We start from the raw sequence: 22793 nt of genomic DNA, 5'->3' as shown, positions 1-22793 counted from the left end.
CCGTGTGTGTGTGTGTGTGTGTGTGTGTGTGTGTGTGTGTGTGATCACTGTTTAAAAGACAGTCTTAGAACAACGTGTTTAATAAATATATAACAGTAAATAAATATTGAACAACCCATGATTATTTGGCTCTTACCTAAAGATCTAGGATTGTGCCTATGGAAGGGCATGCCCCTAGTAGCAGCCACCTGTAATTCCAGCATTCAGAGGCTGAGAATGAACTCATGAGTCAACCTGGCTTGTTAGACTTTCCTGAGGGCTCCTACCTCAATATATAAGTGGTATGCAATCAAGCAAGACACCTTACTTTAATTTCTGGCCTCCATACATTCGTACACGTGTACACACACACACACACACACACACACACACACACACACACACACACACACACACACACACACGAAAATAGAGCCAGTCTGAATGCAAGCAATCTAGGAAACTCTGTGCTGAGTATTTCAAAGTCTGATTTCCCCGGTGCATTTGCCACCCTTCCTCCTTTATGAGGTACAACACTCCAGCTCCCTGGTCTTCTTGATTTTGGTTGGGTCTGATAACTGGGGAGGCACAAATGAGAAATCAGAGGGGAAAAAAGAAAAGAAAAGAAAGAAAACAAAACCCAGAGAACTATAATTCTTTTTTTTTAAAAGATTTATTCATTTATTATATATAAGTACACTGTAGCTGTCTTCAGATACACCAGAAGAGGGCATCGGATCTCTTTACAGATGGTTGTGAGCCACCATGTGGTTGCTGGGAATTGAACTCAGGACCTTTGGAAGAGTAGTCGGGTGCTCTTAACCGCTGAGCCATCCCTCCAGCCCTAATTCTTTTTTTTAACTTTAAAATTTTATTTTTTGAGAATTTCATGAATGTAAATGGATTTTAATAAACTTTATTCATTAGTAATAAGTCCCGGGTAGCCCTGGAACAACCCAGTCAGAATCCTATAAATTATTTAATAAGGTCTTGCACAATTACTGGGGGATTACCCCAATCTATGTTTTTTTTATATGCTAGACTGTTAATTCCTAGCTTCACTCCCCAAATATTTTCTGTTTGAATCTCCTTCTGGTTACTTCTGCTCCAGCAGTCGAGGAGTGGTAAAATACAGTTCATTCAGGCATGCAAACATGTCCATCACATAGAATGGAGATCTCCTGTTCTCTTCATCTGCTTCCTCCTTCATTCTCCTTCATCTTCCTCCCCTTCATGTGTCCCTGTGACCCCCCTGCCTGATAACTGAAATTTTACCTCTTTTACTTCTTTTCTTACTGGGTAGTTTATGTATTTACATTTCAAATGTTATCCCCTTTCCTGGTTTCCCCCTCTCTGATTCCCCCTCTCACTGCTTCTATGAGGATGCTCCCTCTCCCACCTGCTCACATCCATCACAACACTCTGGCATTTCCTATTCTGGGGAAATGAGGCTTCACAGGACCAAAGGCTTCTCTTCCCATTGATGACAGACAATGCCATCCTCTGCTACATATGAGACTGGAGCCATGGGTCCCTCCATGTATACTGTTAGTCTCTGAGAGCTCTGGGGCATCTGAATGGTTGATATTAGGGGTTGCAAACCTCTTTAGCTCCTTCAGTCCTTTTTCTAACTCCTCCATTGGGATTCCCCTGCTCAAACTGATGGTCAACTGCAAATATATTAATATGTATCAGTAAGGATCTGACAGAGCTTCTCAGGAGACATCCATATCAGCCTCCTGTCAGCAAGTACTTCTTGGCATCAGCAATATTGTATGGGTTTGGTGGCGGCCTGTGGTATGGATCCCCAGGTGGGGTAGTCTCTGGATGGCTTTTCCTTCAGTGTCTGCTCCGCTCATTGTCCCTGTATTTCTTCCCATGAGTATTTTGTTTCCCTGTCTAAGAAGGACTGAAGCATCCAAAATTTGGTCTGTCTTCTTATTGACCTTCATGTGGTCTATGAATGGTATCTTAGGTATTCCAAGCTTTTGGGCTAATATCCACTTATCAGTGAGTTCATACCAGCTGTGTTCTTTTATGACTGGGTTACCTCACTCAGGATGATATTTTCTAGTTCCACCCATTTGCCTAAGAATTTCGTGAATACACTGTTTTTTATACCTGAGTATTTCTGTATTCATTCCTCTGTGGAAGAATGGGAAGAATGGGTTCTTTCCAGCTTCTGGCTATTATGAATAAAGCTGCTATGAATATAGTGGAGCACGTGTCCTTCTTATATGTTAGTGCATCTTTCAGGTAGATGTAATGGAGTGGTGTAGCTGGGTCCTCAGGTAGTCCTATGTCTAATTTTCTGAGGAACTGCCAGTGGTTGTACCAGCTTGCAAACCCACCAACAATAGAGAAATGTTCCTCTTTCTCCACATCTTTGCCAGCATCTACTGTTCCTAAGTTTTTTATCTTAGCTATTCTGAATAGTGTGAGGTGGAATCGGGAATCTCAGGGTTGTTTTTATTTGCATTTCCCTGATGATTAAGGATGTTGAACATTTCTTTAGGTGCTTCTCAGACATTTGATATTCTTCAGTTGAGAATGTTTTTAGCTCTGTACCCTATTTTTAATAGGATTATTTGGTTTTCTGGAGTCTAACCTTTTGAATTCTTTGTATATATTGAATATTAGCTCTCTATCCGAAGTAGGATTGGTAAAGATCTTTTCCCAATCTGTTGCTTGCTGTTTTGTCCTAATGACAGTGTCCTTTGCCTTTACAGAATTTTATGAGTTCCCATTTGTCAATCTTAGAGCATAAGCCATTGTTGTTTTATTCAGGAAAATTTCCCCAGTGCCTATGCGTTTGAGACTCTTCCCCACTTTTTTTTCTATTAGTTTCAGTGAATCTGGTTTTATGTGGAGGTCTTTGATTCACTTGGATTGAGCTTTGTATAAGGAGATAAGAATGGATTGATTTGCATTCTTCTATGTGCTGGCCTCCAGTTGAACCAGCACCATTTGTTGAAAATGCAGTCTTTTTTCCATTGGATGGTTTTAGCTCCTTTATCAAAGATTAAGTGTCAGTTCATTTCTGGGTCTTGAATTCTATTCCATTGATCTACCTGCCTGTCTTGGTACCAATACTATGCAATTTCTATCACTATCACTCTGTAATACAGCTTGAGGTCAGGGATGGCGATACCCCCAGAAGTTATTTTGTTGTTGAGAATATTTTTTGCTCTCCTGGGCTTTTTGTTATTCCAAATGAATTGTTCATTCTTTTTTTTTTTTTTTTTTTTTTTTTTGGTTCTTTTTTTTTTTCCGGAGCTGGGGATCGAACCCAGGGCCTTGCGCTTCCTAGGCAAGCGCTCTACCACTGAGCTAAATCCCCAACCCCGAATTGTTCATTCTAACTCTGTGAAGAATTGAGTTGGAATTTTGAAGGGGATTGCATTGAATCTGTAGATTGCTTTCAGCAAGATTACCATTTTTATTATATTAATCCTGCCAGTCCATGAGCATGGGAGATCTTTCTATCTTCTGAAATCTTCAATTTCTTTCTTCAGAGACTTGAAGTTCTTGTCATACAGATCTTTCACTTGCTTGGTTAGAGTCATCCCAAGGTATATTTTTTTATATTATTTCCCCTAATTTCTTTCTCAGCCTGTTTATCTTTTGAATAGAGGAAGACTGCTGATTTGTTAATTTTATATTCAGCCACTTTGCTCAAGTGGTTTATCAGCTGCTGTAGGAGTAGAATTTTTAGGGTCACTTAAGTATAGTATCAATCATTTGCAAATAGTGATATTTTGACTTCTTCCTTTCCAATTTGTATCCTGTTGACCTCTTTTTGTTTTCTAATTTCTCTGGTTAGTACTATATTGACTAGGTAGTGAGAAAGTGGGCAGCCTTGTCTAGTCCCTGATGTAGAGGGATTTCTTCAAGTTTCTCTCCATTTATTTTAATGTTAGCTACTGGTTTGCTGTATATTGCTTTTACTGTGCTTAGGTATGGGCCTTGAATTCCTGATCTTTACAGGACTTTTATCATGAAGGGGTGTTGAACTTTGTCAAATGCTTTCTCAGCATCTAATGATATGATCATGTGCTTCTTATCTTTGAGTTTGTTTATATAGTGGATTACATTGATAGATTTCATTTATTAGACTACCCCTGCATCCCTGGGATGAAGCATACTTGGTCATGATGGATGATTGTTTTTGATGTGTTCTTGGATTTGGTTTGCAAGGATTTTATTGAGTATTTTTGCGCCAATATTCATAAGGGAAATTGGTCTGAAGTTCTCTTTCTTTGTTGGGTCTTTGTGTGGTTTCAGTATAAGAGTAATTGTGGCTTCATAGAAGGAATTTAGTAGTGGTCTGTCTGTTTTTATTTTGTGGAACAGTTTGGACAGTATTGGTATGAGGTCTTCTACAAAGGCATGATAGAATTCTGCACTGAACCTATCTGGACCTGGGCTCTTTTTGGTTGGGAGACTATTAATAACTGCTTCTATTTCTTTAGGAGTTATGGGGTTGTTTAGATGGTTTATTTGTTCCTGATTTAACTTTGTTACCTGCTATTTGTCTAGAAAATTGTCCATTTCCTCCAGACTTTCCAGTTTTGTTGAATATAGGCTTTTGTAGTAGGATCTGATGATTTTTTAAAATTTCTTCAGATTCTGTTGTTATGTCTCCCTTTTCCTTTCTGATTTTGCTAATTCATACACACTCTCTGTGCCCTCTGGTTAGTCTGGCTAAGGATTTATCTATCTTGTTAATTTTCTAAATAGAACCAGCTCCTGGTTTTGTTGATTCTTTGTACAGTCCTTTTTGTTTCTACTTGGTTGATTTCAGCCCTGAGTTTGATTATTTTCTGCCTTCTACTCCTCTTGGGTGTATTTGCTTCTTTTTGTTCTAGAGCTTTTAGGTGTGCTGTCAAGCTGCTGATGTATGGTCTCTCCTGTTTCTTTCTGCAGGCACTCAGAGCTATGAGTTTTCCTCTTAGCACTTCTTTCATTGTGTCCCATAAGTTTGGGTATGTTGTACCTTCATTTTAATTAAATTCTAAGAAGTTTTTAATTTATTTCTTTATTTCTTCCTTTACTAGGTTATCATTGAGTAGAGCGTTGTTCAACTTCTATTTATATGTGGGCTTTCTGTTATTTTTGTTGTTATTGAAGACCAGCCTTAGTCCGTGATGATCTGATATGATGCATGGGATTATTTCAATCTTCCTGTATCTGTTGAGGCCTGTTTTGTGATCGATTATATGGTCAATTTTGGAGAAGGTACCATGAGGTGGTGAGAAGAAGGTGTATCCTTTTGTTTTAGGATGAAATGTTCTATAAATATCTGTTAAGTGCATTTGGTCATAACTTGTGTTAGTTTCTCTATGTCTCTGTTTAATTTCTGTTTCAATGATCTGTCCATTGATGAGAGTTGGGTGTTGAAATCTCCTACTATTGCTGTGTGAGGTACAATGTGTGATTTGAGCTTTAATAAGGTTTCTTTTATAAATATAGTGCCCTTGCCTTTGGAGCATAGATATTTAGGATTGAGAGTTCATTTTGGTGGATTTTTCCTTTGATGAATATGAAGTGACCTTCCTTATCTTTTTTTTATGACTTTTGATTTTATTCAATATTAGAATGGCTACTCCAGCATGTTTCTTCAGAACATTTGCTTGGGAAGTTGTTTTCCAGCCTTTTAATCTGAGGTAGTGTTTGTCTTTTTCTCTGAGGTTGTGTTTCCTATATGCAGCAAAATGCTGGGTCCTGTTTATGTATTTAGTCTGTTAATCTATGTCTTTTTACTGGGGAATTGAGTTAATTGATGTTAAGAGATATTAAGGAATAGTGAGTGTTACTTCCTGTTATTTTTGTTGTTAGAGGTAGAATTATGTTTGTGTGTCTCTCTTCTTTTGGTTTCGTTGCAAGGAGATTACTTTCTTGCTTTTTCTAGGGTTGTAGTTTCCCTCCCTGTGTTGTAGTTTTCCATCTATTATCCTTTGTAGGGCTGGATTTGTAGAAAGATATTGTGTAAATTTGGTTTTGTCATGGAATAACTTGGTTTCTCCATCAATGTTAATTGATAGTTTTGCTGGATATAGTAGCCTGTGCTGGCAGGATCTTCTGACTTTCATAGTCTCTGGTGAGAAGTCTGTTGTAATTCCAATAGGTCTGTCTTTATATGTTACTTGACCTTCTCCCTTACTGCTTTTAAAATTCTTTGTTTTGTGCATTTGGTGTTTTGACTATTATGTGACAGGAAGAATTTCTTTTCTGCTCCAATTGATTTGGAGTTCTGTATGCTTCTTTTTTGTTTATGGGCATCTCTTTCTTTAGGTTAGGGAAATGTTCTTTTATAATTTTGTTGAAGATATTTACTGGGCCTTTAAGTTGGGAGTCTTCACCCTCTTCTATACATATTATCCCTTAGGTTTGATCTTCTCATTGTGTCCTGATGTTTTGGGCTGGGACCTTTTTGCGTTTTACATTATCTTTGACAGTTGTGTCAATGTTTTCTATGGTATCTTCTGCCCCTGAAATTATCTCTTCTTTCTCTTGTATTGTTTGTGATGCTTGCATCTATGTCTCCTGATCTCTTCCCTAGGTTTTCTGTCTTCAGGATTGTCTCTCTTTATGTTTTCTTTCTTTCTTTTTTTTCTGTTTCCATTTTAAAATCCTGGATGGTTTTGTTCAATTCTTTCACCTGTTTGGTTGTGTTTTCCTGTAATTCTTTAAGGGATTTTTGTGTTTCCTCTCTAAGGGCTTCTATTTGTTTACTTTTGTTGTCCTGTATTTCTTTAAGGGAATTATGTCCTTCTTAAAGTCCTCCATCATCATCATAAAATGTGATTTTATATGTAAATCTTGCTTTTCTGGTGTGTTTGCTTGTTGGAAGAGCTGGGCTCTGATGATGCCAAGTATGGTGGTGTCTGTTGCTTAGGTTCCTGAGCTTGCCTCTTGCCATCAGGTTGTCTCTGGTGTTAGCTTATCTTGCTGTTTCTGACAGTGGCTTGGCACTCCTGTAGGTCTGTGTGTCAGCACTTCTGTAGACCTGTTTTCTTTCAGCCAGTTATGGGAATAGAGAGCTCTGCTCTCAGGTGTGTAGGTGCTTCTGGTGACTGGCATTCAGCTCTTGGTGAAGGCTGAAACTGGGAAGGTCCTGCCCCTGACTGCTCCTAAGTCCCTCTGCCCATAGGGCAAAGAAGGCACTCGGCAATTTCCTCTTGGTTTGGGAATGTGCAGAGAGAACAGTCTCCTCAGAGTTCTCAGGAGTCCATACTTCTGAGGGTCCATCTCTCTCCCCCCCGGGATTTGTGGAGGTTCCTGCTGCTGACTGATCCTTTATTTCTGTATCCAGAGGCACTATGCATTTTCCTCTTGGGCCACGGATGTGGGAGAGGTGGGCACAAGTGGCAGACTGGCCTGCAGTCTCAGGATTGTCAGAACTTCTGGGTGTTCAGCTCTCTCCCCCATCGGATTTGTGTGCAAGGAGCTGTTGGATTAGATCAGATCAATTCTGGACACAGTCAGAAACCAGAAGTGCTCTGTCCCAGAGGACTTTTGCCTTTGTGTGTCCTGAACCCACCAGGCAGGTCACTTGGAGCAGAAAAGTTGGTCTTACCTCTGCTCTCAGGTGTGTAGGCTCTCCTGGTGACTGGCTTTAAGCTCTTGGAGCAGGCAAAAACCGGATCGGTCCTGTCCCTGACTGCTCCTAGGTCCCCGAGAGAAGGAGGCACAGATGGCACTAGGCAATTTTCCTCTTGGGTCGGGAATGTGGGCAGAGAGTAGACTTCTCTGAGTTCTCAGGAGTGTCTGCACTTCTGAGGGTCCAGCTTTCTTCCCCAAAGGATTGGGTGCAGGGAACTGTGTGACGGGTTCAGTTTCCCTAAGTCATTTTCTATTATAACTTGTATCACTAACCTAAAACATTTTCTTAGACCTAGTACATCTCTTTAAGTGCTAAACAATTTAAGTTTGTGAGACTACAACTATGTAGTCTTCTACTCCATCAGAGAACTTAGAAGGAATAAATATTACTTGTGTATACAATAAGTGTAGGGAAGCAGCTTCTAAAACTATAGAGATGACAGAGAAAGTTGGCTGCCTGAAAACTCCCTCAGAATTTTTCTTAAATATTGAAGCATCTATCTTCAGCCTTTTGGCCCAGAATATTTGACATAGTTTTCTGTGGAGCAGCAATTATGAAGGGCTAGCCTACCCTGCCTTTGCAAAGCTTGTCAGTCAATTTCCCAGCATCCATGTTTGTCCATTTCAGACAGCATTCTGTGTACCATTGAAGCAAGGGCAGATTTTGCCCAGTGGTAAATGGCCACATTTGAAGCAAACTCCTTAAGGAGGTTTTCTGATGCTTATCATCTTCTTTGAAGTAGAAATTGGGGTACTGCCAAGAGCAAATCTGTCTCATTGCCCCCAAAAAGCTTAAATCGATAAAGTATTTTTAAATGTCATATTCTGTAAGTCTCTGAAGTGTTTGAGGACCATCTAACTAAGTATATGTTTTGTTTAAGAGATTTATTTATTATGCACTGAACACTGTACACTGTGGCTGTCTTCAGACACACCAGAAGGGGGCATCAGATCTCATTACAGATAGTTGTGAGCTACAATGTAGTTGCTGGGATTTGAACTCAGGACCTCTGGAAGAGCAGTCAGTGCTCTTAACCACTGAGCCATCTCTCTAGCCCCTTACAGTACATGTTAATAGTCAAACTTTGTTTCTAACTATTTGATATCTGTTCAACCTTGGAAACAATTTTGTGGTAAACTAGTTTAGTATCTAACATGACCGTAAGTTTGATTGACTACTACTTTGTGTTACTTAATTATTCTGAACAACTTGTAATAGCAGCTTTTAAAAGGACTAGAACTTATAATACATTACTAAGAACCAACAATACTTCAAGAGTTGAAAACATGTATACGTAGCATGATGTAACAAAAGTAACCTTAATTTTGTATCAATATACAAAGATCTATACCAATGTAACATTATTAGCTATAAAATGTCTTTGGGTGAAGAGTATAGATTCAACAATTTACCCCTTTTTTATAGAATTGCTATAATATTCCTATATTACCTTCTTTTTCTTTTTAACCTTTCTTTTTACCAAAGAAAGAAAGGATAGAGGAAAGAAAAAGAGAGAAATCCCCGATTAAATGTATTTTTCTGGAAGCTGTCTTATGATGTTTTGCTGGAGCAGACACTTGAGAGGGTGCATACTGTTTAGAAAAATATAAATAGAATTCTACCTGTAGTGAGAGGACACTCTTGCAGTGGTTCACCTTGAAATACTTAGTTGGTCTTCGCTGATGACACACACTCTTGCATTGGTTCTCCTTGCAATGCTTTGCTGGTCTTTGCTTGTTGTGACTTCGTAGAGAGAAAAGCACCAAACTTCTCATGATATTCTGGCTGCTTCTTGCTGCTTATGTGGAACTGTGCTCATTTGGTGGAGCCTCATGGTTTCTTCTGAACTGGACTGTGGCTATTGATTCGTGTTTGATGTTTGGGATATTCTGACAATGAAGATTGGAAATTCCCCCAAAGAACTACTTCTAAACAGGTCCACATCCTCCTTGTCCTATTAACCATCTTCTTTCAGTACCTCTGGTGGATGGGATAGAAGAGGTTTAAGCAATTAAGAACCCTAATTAAAGTAGGTTTTGAAAAATCTAAGCCTTCAGAGAAGTTCTGACTGGGTAAGTATGTAAGGTTGGGTGAATTGAGGTGACCTGGGGTCAACAGCTTTCTTTGAAGCTGTCATGGAAGCAAGATTTTTACTGAAACAGCACAGTGGGTTGTAGCAGGATGTTGGAACAATATCCTTCAGTATTTCCACATTTTCAAAAGGTGAATTTGTCAGGGTTGTTTTTCTGGTTGTTTTCTCCATAAGCATATAAGCTCTCACAAATAGTATACAGTTCTGTAGTAGCATATGTATCCAATGTGCAAGGTGCAGAGATCAGTTAAGGAAGACTTTTTTTGTTCTTTGAGCAAGTGAAGGAAATTCATCTTTTTTATAAATTAGCTTGGATTGTAGTCAAATTGTAATATAAATTTTCATCTATACTATTCAAAAGAATGGGATGATAAGTCCTGAGGACATTGTAGCCAACAAGATTTATTGAATATCTATAGATATACATTTCTCAGTTTTAGGCCTGTTTCCATGTAGAAAGATCAGTACATTCATTACCTGTCCTGTTAACCTTGCCAGTAAATCTCCCCCTTTCTAAGTCTGTAGCCAAGATCTTCAGTAGGTCTTCCCCAGTCAAATCTTATTTTCAATAATTTGAGTGGAAGACATAGATTTTTTTTCCTGTTGGAACAAATACAAAATATCCTCCTCATCACAACATATCTCTTTTTTTCCATTCTGGAATTAGGATTTCACTTTCTATATGTTTATTTTATTTACATTATTTAGAAATCAGTCCTTTCTAAAATCCAGTGTTTCTTAACACTTGTGTCACTTGTTTCATTGACTTTTAAAAAATTCAAAGTGGGATGGGGGTTGTGGAGGGATAACTGGGAAGTGGAGTATCATCTCAGATGTAAATGAATGGAATGATTAATAAAATTTTTGCTAGAACTCTCCATAATGATCTGCAGGATTGTAAGTTATATCTGTAACAGGTTTTATGCCATAATCTCTAAAGTTTTGTTATATTTTAATGGATACATATGCCTGAGCATCATCTGTTTCAATCTGTAAAGGCATCTCTAAGATAGCCATCATTTCTGATAAATGTGCAATCTTACAATCATCCTTTTCAGAATTTAAGGCAGAAGCCTTAATTGGAACTCTGAACTACATCAATAGCATGATGCATCTCTCTCTCTCTCTCTCTCTCTCTCTCTCTCTCTCTCTCTCTCTGTGTGTGTGTGTGTGTGTGTGTGTGTGTGTGTGTGTGTATTTGCATCAAAAGGTTTCCTGTAGGGCGGTGGGCTGTGAAAGATACCCTAATTCCTGATCAAGATAGGTGAGTCCCGGGGGACTCTAAAGTGTGGCAGGCATATTCCCAGGCTCCCAGGAGATCAGGGCCCTCACAGCCCTCTGTAGACAGATCAGTCACAATGGGCACAGCATTCAGAAGTTGCTGGCCCGCATGGCAGACTTGTATGCCTAAGGCTGCAGTCAGCTCTTGCTCTCTCTTAGAGGGATTTAGTCTCCTGTTGAATCTTTTAGCCACTTTATTTTAACCAATAGCTTTACATTGGGGAGTAAGATTTATATAACATAACTTAGTGTATATGAAAGTCTGCTCTTTGGGAGCAACCAGATCTTGGGGGGCAGTACTTAGCATTTGAATACAGAGCTGTATCGACCAACCCCAAGCATGAGTACCATATCCACATCATTTCTACCCCCTCCAACTCCTCTGCCCCCTCACTCACTCTTAAATTATTGTCCTCTTCTTTATTATTGCTAACCATAAAAATATATGTATATATACTTGTGTGAAACCTGTTTAGTCCATTTAGTATTGTTATATTTATGTGCTGAGGGCCGACCACTTGGGATTGGATAATTTGAAAGGAGTCTTATCTCTGTAGGAGAGTGAATCCCTCTCTTCAGCAGCCATTGACTGTCTATAGGAGAGTCTTAATTCTTCATGGTGTGGCAATGGCTACATTTCTCTGTCCCTGTGGCTCTTGCTAGGTAGTCCTATTTGTTTGGCTCACTTCTCCAATTATTGTACTGTTTCTTGCCATCACAGTTCCATGGAGAGGCTCGAATGCTAGTAAACTTCTCTGTGTCTGTGGACCCTGAAACCCTATTATAATAGGCACTAACTGCCATGATCATGTTTACATGGGTGTTGGGTATTTGAATTCAGGTTTTCATGCTTGTGCAAAGGTCACTGTTGCCCAGCGAGCCATCTCCCGAGCTCTTAATAGGGATTTTATTTGACTAATACTGGCTAGTTTCCACGTCTGTTATTAAAAGCTGGCTGTGCTGACGAGGAGTTGTGTTTTGGGATTACAAGCACAATCTCCTAATGTGAGCACTGTCTGGATTTTTCTTTTTCTTTTTCTTTTTCTTTCTTTCTTTTTTTTTTTTTTAATCTTCGCAGCCCCTGATCCTGATGGTTTGACTTAACTCTCAGTCACCAAAAAGTCTGCCCCAGTGGCACACTTCCTCTAACAACAACACATCCACTTCAGCAAGGCTATCCCTCCCAACAGTGCCTGTTCTTATGAGCACATGGTGCCATATTTATTCAAGCTTGTCGGACCCTCCTAGGCTTTCTCAGTGTTTGCCCACTGCTGAGCCTTGCTGAAGCATGTGGAAACTTTTGTTTTAAAGAAAAGAACATCGGCCGTTTGGCCAATGGGCAGTAGCACCATTTAGTCAGTTCCTGTTTTTACCCTGAGAACATAAACTTGTTTTTCCATTTCCCTGTTCCTGTTTTTATCCTGAGAATGTAAACTTGCTTTTCCACTGTGCTTCTGGGGTTTTTCCACCTGGAGGACTTGGTATATATATATTCTGTGAACCTCAGTAAAACTTTGGCATTCTCGTAGCACAAATGACCTGAGTCTCTGTCTTTTGTTAAATCCCCCAGGCTTACGCCTGATTCTTGGTACCGTGGTGGTGTGGACGCCGTCAAGTGGCGGTCCCACCAAGATTGGAAAAGTGAGTAGCCCTTGACAGAATCGTTCCAGGAAGCTGGCCAGCAAAATGAAAGGAACATATTGGGTGAATGGCACAGTGATGAACCGAAGGTAGGTTTAGTTCACAGTAAGTAAAAGGATTGTGCTATGGGAACCGTGAGTTCCACATTACAGCTAACAGATTAGATGATAGCTCTGCTCAAACAGCAGGGAACAGAGATAAAGGTAAAAACAGCTAAAGAACTTATTAAAACTTCAGAAAAGACTAGTCCCTGGTTTGTTCATCAGGAGGACTTAGTATTCCTGATTGAGAACATGTTAAGACAGATTTGCAAAACACACTGCAGAGAGATGGCCCTGAGAGCATTCCTGTTGCCATGTTCTCTTTGTGGAGATTGGTCAAGGATGCTCTCTTGAGTAGAGAAGAAGGAACTCCTGCTCCTCCTGCTTATGAACCCTACCCTTCCTTGGAGTGGTGTTATGGAGACAAGGCTCCAAGGAGAAGGGTAAATTTTCCTGAGCATCCCCCTGGACAGGGAGTGGCTTATCCTGTTGAGATCCCGGACCCCAACAATGCAGGTCAATTTATTAGACAAAATGTTCCTCTGAATTTTAAGGAGTTGCTCTGCTTATGGTCCCCTTGCTCCCTTTACTTACAATTATGTAAGACAGTGCTGTCTGGGGGAGATTGTCTCATATGGAGAGGAGAATTCGGGAGCAGTGTGCCCAGACAGCTTGGAGAGATGCTGCTGTGGGGTGGGGGAGGGATATCTTACATGATATGGGAGCAGTGGTTACTACTCAACCCCAACCAGTGCAGAGGATGCTGCATGAACAGGGATTTGACCCCAGTAAGGGTTTGAGGAGGTAAGACAAGGGGGACCCTCAATCTGTGTCTAATGGGGATCTGATTGTTTGAGCCCATGAAGATGGGGTGGGATTGGGAGGTTTGTTATGGGGGCCACTGCTAAGTTGCTTCCTATCCTGTACAAATGGAGTGGTGGCCCCCTTTCTCTGAAAGATTGGAGGCAGCACATGGATTTGTGCAGGAACAGTTGTAGGCAGGACACATTGTTCCCTCCACTTCCCCCTGGAATGTTTCTTTGTGGTCCTCTTGCATGCTTGGATGCTGCTCCTCTGATGTTAAGATGGGGGTAGCTTTTAATTCCACTGACTCTTGGAATATGTCTATCACCTTTGAAGGTTCCCTAAAACTTGAATAAAGTAGTTTAGTAAAAATTTTAATATCTCTTCATCTATGTAATTCCTCCATTTTTTCTTTGTGGTTTGTAATGGTACTAATGCTGGAGATAGTCTTGAATATTCTTCACAGGAATACGTGAAGCTGCTGGGGACCAGAGGACTCTGCCCTGGTTGTGGGGATCCCAGGTATAGTTTCATTGCCTGTCAGTCATTCAGGAGAAAATCAACTGATCCTGACCTGTCATGGGAGAGACCTTGTCATTGTCACTGCTATTATACCAGCCATTGCTGCAGCAGCCACTGCGACTGCAGTGTCTGGGATTGCCCTCTCCCAATCTCTTGTTGAGGCAAGCACACATTGGATAAACTTTCTGGAGAAGTGGCTGCAGCTCTGACTGTTTGGAATGTTTTGAATTCACAGATCTAATTGGGAATTCTGAACTTAAATCAACAGACTTCCTTGTTATGAGAACAATCGGGTTTATTGTGGGATGCTCACATGCCTTCGTGCTCATCATGCTGTTTGGGCTACCCCCGCCAAAGCGTCTTGTATCGGTGCAGAATTGAGGAGGTTGAGCACTATCTTGGAGGATCTTGGAGTTGGAGTTTCTTAAATTGTGCACAGTGATTATCTGTTGATATCCAGGGGGTTGATGAAGCCTGGGGAAGGGCTGTTGGCTGCTTTAAAGTTGACTGCTCAGTTAATCAAAGACTGGGCCGGAGCAGTGGCCCTCGGTATTATGGCCCTTGGTGCTGCAGTAGTTGGCCTTTTACTTCTTTTGTCACATGCGTAGACAACATTCCTAGTCCCAGGCAGTGACTAAGCAAGTGTTGCTCTCCTAGGCAGGAGACACTCCCTCTGCCCAAATCTGGCTCAGCCTTTAGAAGAAGTAGTTGGCCTATGACAGACAACCCTTGGGGACCAGCACCTGTCTAAGACAGGGGCTCTGAGACTGACAGGTAAGGGTGTTGGTTTTCCTAGAGTGACCTACATGTGCTATTTTAACAAATAAAAAAGGGGGACTTGTCAGACTCTCCTGGGCTCCCTCAGTGTTTGCTCTTGCTGAACCTTGCTGACCCATGTGGAAACTTTTGTTTTTAAGAAAAGAACATCTTGGCCTTTGATGTTTTGCTGATGGACAATAACACCATTGAGTCAGTTCCTGTTTTTATCCTGAGAATGTAAACTTGTTTCTTCATTGTGCTTCTGGGGTTTTTCCACCCAGTGGACTTGGTGTATATATTCTGTGAGCCTCAGTAAAACTTTGGCATTCTCACTACCTAAAGACTATACATGGACTGACCCTGGACTCTGACCTCATAGGTAGCAATGAATATCCTAGTAAGAGCACCAGTGGAAGGGGAAGCCCTGGGTCCTGCTAAGACTGAACCCCCAGTGAACTAGATTGTTGGGGGGAGGGTGGCAAGGGGGGAGGATGGGGAGGGGAACACCCATAAAGAAGGGGAGGGGGAGGGGGATGTTTGCCTGGAAACCGGGAAAGGGAATAACACTCGAAATGTATGTAAGAAATACTCAAGTTAATAAAAAAAACAAAAAACAAAAAACAAAAAACTTTGGCATTCTCGTAGCACAAATGACCTGAGTCTCTGTCTTTTGTTAAATCCCCTAGGCCTATGCCTAGTTCTCAGTACTGTAGCACCATACAAGCTACCATATTTTTATGTTTCTCTCTCTCTCTCTCTCTCTCTCTCTCTCTCTCTCTCTCTCTCTCTGTGTGTGTGTGTGTGTGTGTGTGTGTGTGTGTGTGTGTGTGTACATGGACATACACATGCCATGGCATATGTTTGGAAGTTGGAAGACAACTTGCAGGCATCAGTTCTTTCCTTCCATAATGTGGGCTCAAGGAGTCAGGAACTCAGGAAGTCAGCCTTAGTGGCAAAGCCATCAATCTGATCCAGCAATATCTATTTTTAAACATACCTACTATGACGACTTTGAAGTAGCAAGACAGACCATTATTCAGGCTCATTTACATGTCTAAGAGGGTATGAAAATGTTTACTATTTATACAATAAGGTTTTGGGGAAAACAGGACAAACTTTCAAAACCTGATATGAGAATAGTTTTAAAAGGAGAGATGAGACTGGTCTGCGATTTTTATTATGAATTTAGGAAAGGACTTATGTAAGGATTCTATTATTTATGAGCAGAAATTTTGTGGTGCCCATGGGTGCCAAAGGAGAGAGGATGTGAACTTTCATGTCAGCTTGCCCAAATTCTGGGTGAAGGGAAGAAGGAGTAACAAAATTTATCGATAACCAGCACCTCAAAACTGCATCCTTGTAATCCTAGTATCCACAAGTTCACGGCAGGAGGATTATGCAAGTCTGAGGCCAGAGTGGGATGCACAGGAAGTTTTAAGCCAGATCAGCCTTCAGAAATGACCACTAACCAAAGCATTCAGAAGTCAAGTATCAAAATGGACCTAAACTTTATGATAGAGTCCCCGAGCACTAGGGGTATATGCCAACTTTCTGTAACTTCTTTTCCTCGAATGGCTCCTGTCTTATGACAACATAGTGGATGGCTTAATAAATAAATGGGTGAATTTATGGAGGAAGATGTGATATTTCTCTCATTTTCTGCCAGTGGTTCTCTTGGGTTCCCATTGCTTGGTCTAGTGTGTGGGTGGGCTAGGTGTGCCTTGTCTCCCTCATTGGGAAGGTAAATGCCAAATTATTTCTATGTAGGATGGCAGCTTTTCTTTAGAGTTCTCTTTAATCCCACTACCAAACATTAATATTCCCATTTAGTTGGCATGGGTATTATGCATTTATTATCAGTCCTACTACTTTATATTTTATAGAATTTTGGGAGCAGTATTTTTATCTGCTACCTGCTGCTGTGATAAAACATCATGACCAAAAGCCATTTAGAGAGCAATGGTTTCACCTAGGTTTCTAGGTCACAGTCCTTCATTGAGGAAAGGTAGGGCCTCAAGGCAGGATCTTGAAGCATAAACCACAAAGGAACACTATTCTCTCTTTCCCTCCCTTCCTCTTTCTTTCCTTCTCCTACTTCTCTGATCTGGGGTGTGTGTGTGTGTGTGTGTGTGTGTGTGTGTGTGTGAGAGAGAGAGAGAGAGACAGAGAGAGAGAGAGACAGAGAGAGAGAGAGAGAGACAGAGAGAGAGAGAGAGACAGAGAGAGAGCGAGAGAGAGCACTTTCTTATACCACCAGCCAAGGTATGAAATATCTTCACTGGACTGGGTCCTCTTACATCATTTAGCAATCAAGAAAGAGCCCTAAAAACCAATCTGATAGATACAATTCCTCAATTGAAATTCCTTCAGATTCTGGGTCATGTCATATTGATAGATGAGGCTGACTAGAAGTAGTGGTCACTAATTGTTTTCATTTTGGAGACTTTGAATTCTTTTTTTTTTAAAGATTTATTTATTTAATGTATATGAGCACACTGTTGCTGTCTCCAGGCACACCAGAAGAGGGCACCAGACCCCACTTCAGATGGTTGTGAGCCACCATGTGGTTGCTGGTAATTGAACTCAGGACCTCTGGAAGAGCAGTCGGTGCTCTTAACCACTGAGCCATCTCTCCAGCCCCGAGACTTTCAATTCTTATATCTTATTTAAACCCCAGATTTAGTAATTTGTTGTACACACAAGAGGTGGGAGAGAGTGCGAGGTTTGGCGTCAATGCAGAAGAATGTGAAGGTTTCATTCTTGGTGAAGTTGGAAGCAAGGGCAGCAGCTCAGAGTAAGGGAGAGAAGAGGAGGTTTGTGACACTTTTGAGGAGTGTTATTTTAGAGGCTGTAAGAACGAGTCTACTGTAAGTGGATATTAGCTCACAAGCTCGGATATCACACAAGATAGAATCCATAGACCACATGAAGAAGAAGGATGACAAAAGTGAGGATGCTTCAGTCCTTCTTAGAAGGGGGAACAAAAATATTCACAGGAGGAAATAGAAAGAAAAAGTTTGGAGCAGAGACTAAAGGAAAGGCCCATCTAGAGACTGCCCCACATGGGGATCCAGCCCATATATAGCCACTAAACTCAGACACAAAACTTGCTGATGCCAAGAAGTATATGCTGACAGGAGCCTGATATAGATATATAGCCTGATATAGTCTCTCCAGAGAGACTCTGCCAGAGCCTGACAAATACGAAGGCAGATGTTTGCAGCTAGCCATTGAACTGAGAACGGGGTCTCCAATAGAGGAGTTAAAGAAAAAAATTAAAGGAGCTTAAGGGGTTTACAACCCCCAAAGAACAACAATACCAACCAACCAGAGCTCCCAGGGACTAATCCACCATCCAAAGAGTACACATGGACAGACCCATAGCTCCAGCTGCTTATGTAGCAGAGGAAGGCCTTGTCAGGCATCAATGGGAGGAGAAGCCCTTGGTCCTGCCAAGGCTCAATGCCCCAGTGTAGGGGAATGTCAGGGCAGGGAGGTGGGAAGGGGAGGGTGGTTGGGTGGTTGGGTGGGGGACACCCTCATAGAAGAAGGGGGAGGAAGGTTGGGATAGGGAGTTTATGGACGGGAAACCAGGAAAGGGGATAACGTTTGAAATTTAAATCCCCCCCCCAAAAAAAGGAAAAGAATGAGTCTATTGGAGAAACAGCACCATCATCAGACAGTAGCACTGCTTTGTGCCTTCCAAGGGTCTTCTAAAAGTTTCTGAGGGAAGTAGGCATATTTGATTGGGATAATTTTTACTTGCTCTTTTATCTCTTCGGTAAAGCCATAGGAACAGTGAGTAGTAGAGGTTGAGAATATTATGAGGTACAAAAGACTGAATTGCCCCTTGCTCCTGTGACTTCAATTTGAAGCCTTAGCTCCCAGTGTGACTGAATTCAGAAGTGGGTTAAGTGAGAACCTAACTGGTGCCTAGTGGTGGCCCCTGGTAGACTTAGTGTCCTTATAAGAGGAGATATGGCTTCAATTACAAAGCAACCACGTGTTTCAGATGTGAGTTTGTGGTAGTGATTCTTAGGAGAAGCCAGTCTGACTCTCTTAGTGGGTTGAGGCAACACAAATTCCTTGGTGCTGCTGGGCATTTCTGGTGCTGGTGTGGGAACCATAGAGCTCCAAGCTACAGCAGAGTGTTTTCAGTGTGCAGTCCATCACAACAAATGCTCTCCATCTTCAGGAAACCGCTGACAGAGTGCAGCCTTGCCCTCAATGTTAGGCAAACTCTTGACCTCGTATGTACTTGAAGTCTAGTGGTTGAGATCAGCAACTCGCATATGGAGAATCTGATAAAATTTGACGTAATATTCCCAAGAGAGTGTGAGTTCATTACAGGCTCTTCCATATGGGGTCTGAGAAGATGGTGTATTTTCAGAGGGAGGAGAGACTACACCCAAACAAAACATCATCTCCAAAACCATGCAAGCATTTGGAATCGTTTCAAAAGTGTGTAACAATCACAAACGACACAGGGAAGTGTGCACATATGCAACAATGTGAACTACACGACATTTCATGAAGATTATGCACATAACAGGCACTTTGTTGTATTATTCAGAATATTGATTATGTGCCCAGAACAACCAAGAAAGAGAACTTCTTTGGTTTAGATGTTGTTTGTTTCCTAAAGTCTCATGCATTGAAGCTTAACCCTCAGGTTGGAAGTGTTGGGAGATGGTATGGAACCCTAAGTGATGGGATCTAGTGACAGATCTTGAGCTCAGCTGGGGATGGACCTTTGGGGACTGTGGGACTCTGGCTTCTCTTCGATTTTCTGTTTTGAGAGGTGTTCCTTCTCACATGTATTTTATGGTGACATAATGCAGATAAGAAGGGCTTTTCCTGGAACCAAGCCATTGCCAGTGTGATGCCCCTGAGCTTGAAAAACTGTGTTTAATAATCCAGTTTTTTATAGGGTTACCTTGCCTCAGGTATATCATTATGGTAATGAAGATAAATTAATACAAGTGTGTTCACCTTCACATCAGTGAAAAGGGAACATTTATCTAAAATTGTGCTTCCTTGTTTTATTTTTCGTTCCTAACTTTTTAAAAATGGGAAAAAGGAAGAGCTTTTTCTTGTTATTGAATCATTAAGAAAGCTGTGACTAGATACTTCTGCTGGTTTGCAATTTCCATTGGAGGGAAGCCCTTTATAGTGGGTAGGACTATTTTCTTATTTTAAATAGTTACCCAGCCTTTCTTGTATAAAAAGCATAGCTTCTGTGTCTTCCCCAAGAACCAAACAAACTGCAGTTCTGGGGCTCTGATCATTTGGCTAACTGAAAGACTCTACCTTAAGGCAGAGGACCAGCATGTATTGCATTTCTTGGATCATTATTGATGCTCATTCTTTTTGGAGGATAAAGGGCAATTAAAAACCCCTTTAGTCTGTTTTTGTGTCTAGGTATGACAATTTTCTTTAGCTCAATAAAGGAGAATCAGAAAGGTTCCGAAAGTGGGAATTGGCCTATTTCTTCTAACAGCTGGGTGCAGTATACACCCTCTTGGTATTCTCTATGCCATGGCTGCTTTGTTACTTTTTGAACTGTTTGTTGGCACTAGTAGTTGCCATTTCTCCCTTCACATCTGTGTTCATCAAAGTCCTCACGCCTTCATGCTCTGTTACACACTGTCTCAGAGAAAGTTTTGCAGCTTTGCTATAACCAGAGTCCTCGGCAAACAGACTTTAATTAGTGTTTGAACTTGTTTTGGTTTCTGGCAAAATGAAAAACATTGCACTGCTGTTTAAACATTCACCTTTGGTTAGCCTTTTAGGATAGTGGGATTGTTCTTTTTTAACAAAATAGCTCTTTCAAGTCAGCATCAATGAACAGCAGTTGAGCACAAGTCTTCTTTGCCAATGCTGAATTGCACGCTCAGTCAAATGAGCTCAGATGATCGCAGCTTATAGTAACTATGTTTGACAGTTGTAATTAATGTGCACTGAACTCTGGAGGAGACATAGGGAGTTGTTCTGGGTTGATGATGCTAGAGGGAATTTCTGATGACATGAACATTTTCTCTTCTCCCTTAAAATTGTTCTGTTTTCTTAACAGAATGCCTTTGAGCTGCTTTTTGGAGTAGGCTCTCCTAAAGGGTTACTAAACGACAATGTGAAAATCATTCTCTATTCATTTTCTCTGGTTCCTTTTGACATTTGACCCAAAGGGGGGTCAGGAAGGGTCCAAAGGGTACTCACTGTGGCTGGGTCATGAATGAAATAGGCTGCTTAACACACAGGCAGAGCTGCTGGTCCCAGGTGAACTACTGTGTAAAAAGGTGCCTAATTCCTCCCTCTTCCTTAATCATTATAACATCTTTAGTATTCTGGTGACTTGTTATCTTTTAAAGAGATTATATCTATGGTTATGTAGTATTTTCTGAAATGCTTATATTTAAAGAAAAACTTTTCTTTTTGGTTATTCATAGAGATAACATATAAAAGTAAGGCTTATTATAATCTGGGATATGGCTTAGCAGGTAAAGGTACTTGCTGTCAAGCGAGATGACCAGAATTCTAGTCTTAGGACCTCATTTGCTGGTCAGGGCACATGTGCAACTCCTCTCCCAGTTGTGCAACAAGACTCTTACTGGGAAGGCAAGCATATATATCAAATTATCCCAGACAGGCAGACCATGACAGGTTAAACTATGGATAGATATCTCCAAAGTCCAACTTGGTGAGTAAATGAGTTGTATTGGAGTTACTTAAAAAATATGAATGAGGAGTTGCCTCCCTCCCATCTTCCTTACATACCTACCTACCTACCACCACCTCCTCCTCCTCCTCTCTTCTCTCTCTCTCTCTCTCTCTCTCTCTCTCTCTCTCTGTGTGTGTGTGTGCACGCGCGTGCATCTTGATACCCCTTTGCTATTGGACATGGTGTTGCACACTTGGAATAATAGGAAGATAGGGAGCTTGAGGCCAACCTGGGTTATGCAGTGAGACTCTATCTCAGACAAACAAAAAGCCAAAATAAAAGAAACCATATTTTGATAGCTAAGGGAGCGTGCTTCTCCTGAGCCCTTCAATTCTGTGCACATTAACATTGGTAACCCTTGAAAGGAATAGGTACAATTGGAAATGGTTTGAGTTTCAACAGTGAATCTGTTAGATATATACAGTAGACCGTTTTTACCTGTATTACTGTATTTAATAGTATAGAATAGTGGAACATGGCCTTAGAGACTTGGCTGAAAGTAAATTCACGAGCAATGTTCTACTGGAGATTCAAATTGCATGGAAGATCTGTTCCCTCTTGAGAGATTTGTAAGGATAAGGCAGGAAGAAAGGGAACCACCGCAGCAGCAGCAGCAGCAGCAGCAGCAGCAGCAGCAGCAGCAGCAGCAGCAGCAGCAGCGACAACAACAACGAATCCCTCTACGAATCCGGGACTGTTTGAGACGTGTAATACTAGTCTGACTGTTTCCATTAAGACAGCTGGTTCATCAGTAGCTGGTAGTACCCTTATAAATAGGAAAGTAAAGATTTTAAAAAGGAGACTTAGGTGGACACATACCTTTATTTTTTCTCAGAATTTGGTAAGTGGATCAGTGGATCAAGGCCAGTGTGGTTTACATAGCTGAGACAGACAAAACAAAATACAAACAAAACCAAACTAAGGGGTAGGGGTAAGTTCAGTTGGTAGGGTGCTTATCTAGTATCTACAAAGCCCTGGGTTCTGTCCCATTAACACATAGATCAGGTATGGTGGTAAACCCAGTATTTTTTTTTATTTTTTTTTATTAACTTGAGTATTTCTTATATACATTTCGAGTGTTATTCCCTTTCCTGGTTTCCGGGCAAACATCCCCCTCCCCCCCTCCCCTTCCTTATGGGTGTTCCCCTCCCAACCCTCCCCCCATTGCCGCCCTCCCCCCATAGACTAGTTCACTGGGGGTTCAGTCTTAGCAGGACCCAGGGCTTCCCCTTCCACTGGTGCTCTTACTAGGATATTCATTGCTACCTATGGGGTCAGAGTCCAGGGTCAGTCCATGTATAGTCTTTAGGTAGTGGCTTAGTCCCTGGAAGCTCTGGTTGCTTGGCATTG

The 22793-nt window shown here is 41.1% G+C and overlaps 1 long non-coding RNA gene across 5 annotated transcripts in view; it reads left to right on the top strand.

Moving 5' to 3' along the window:
- LOC148001495 (uncharacterized) overlaps positions 1–22793 on the top strand; it is an 89666-nt gene that overhangs the window by 40514 nt on the left and 26359 nt on the right. For 2 of the 5 annotated variants that reach the window (XR_015637657.1, XR_015637672.1), the window contains one exon: positions 12529–12688. This is a non-coding gene — a long non-coding RNA (uncharacterized LOC148001495). Of the gene's footprint in view, positions 1–12528; positions 12689–13891; positions 14430–14623; positions 14741–14883; positions 15355–22793 lie in introns of those variants that run through there. The other 3 variants (XR_015637658.1, XR_015637670.1, XR_015637659.1) reach the window with 3 other exon arrangements.

Source organism: Rattus norvegicus, chromosome 14, assembly GCF_021556685.1.
Source record: "Rattus norvegicus strain SHRSP/BbbUtx chromosome 14, alternate assembly SHRSP_T2T, whole genome shotgun sequence".
In the NCBI taxonomy this organism is placed as follows: Eukaryota; Metazoa; Chordata; class Mammalia; order Rodentia; family Muridae; genus Rattus; species Rattus norvegicus.
This window is presented reverse-complemented; position numbering and strand designations above follow the sequence as displayed.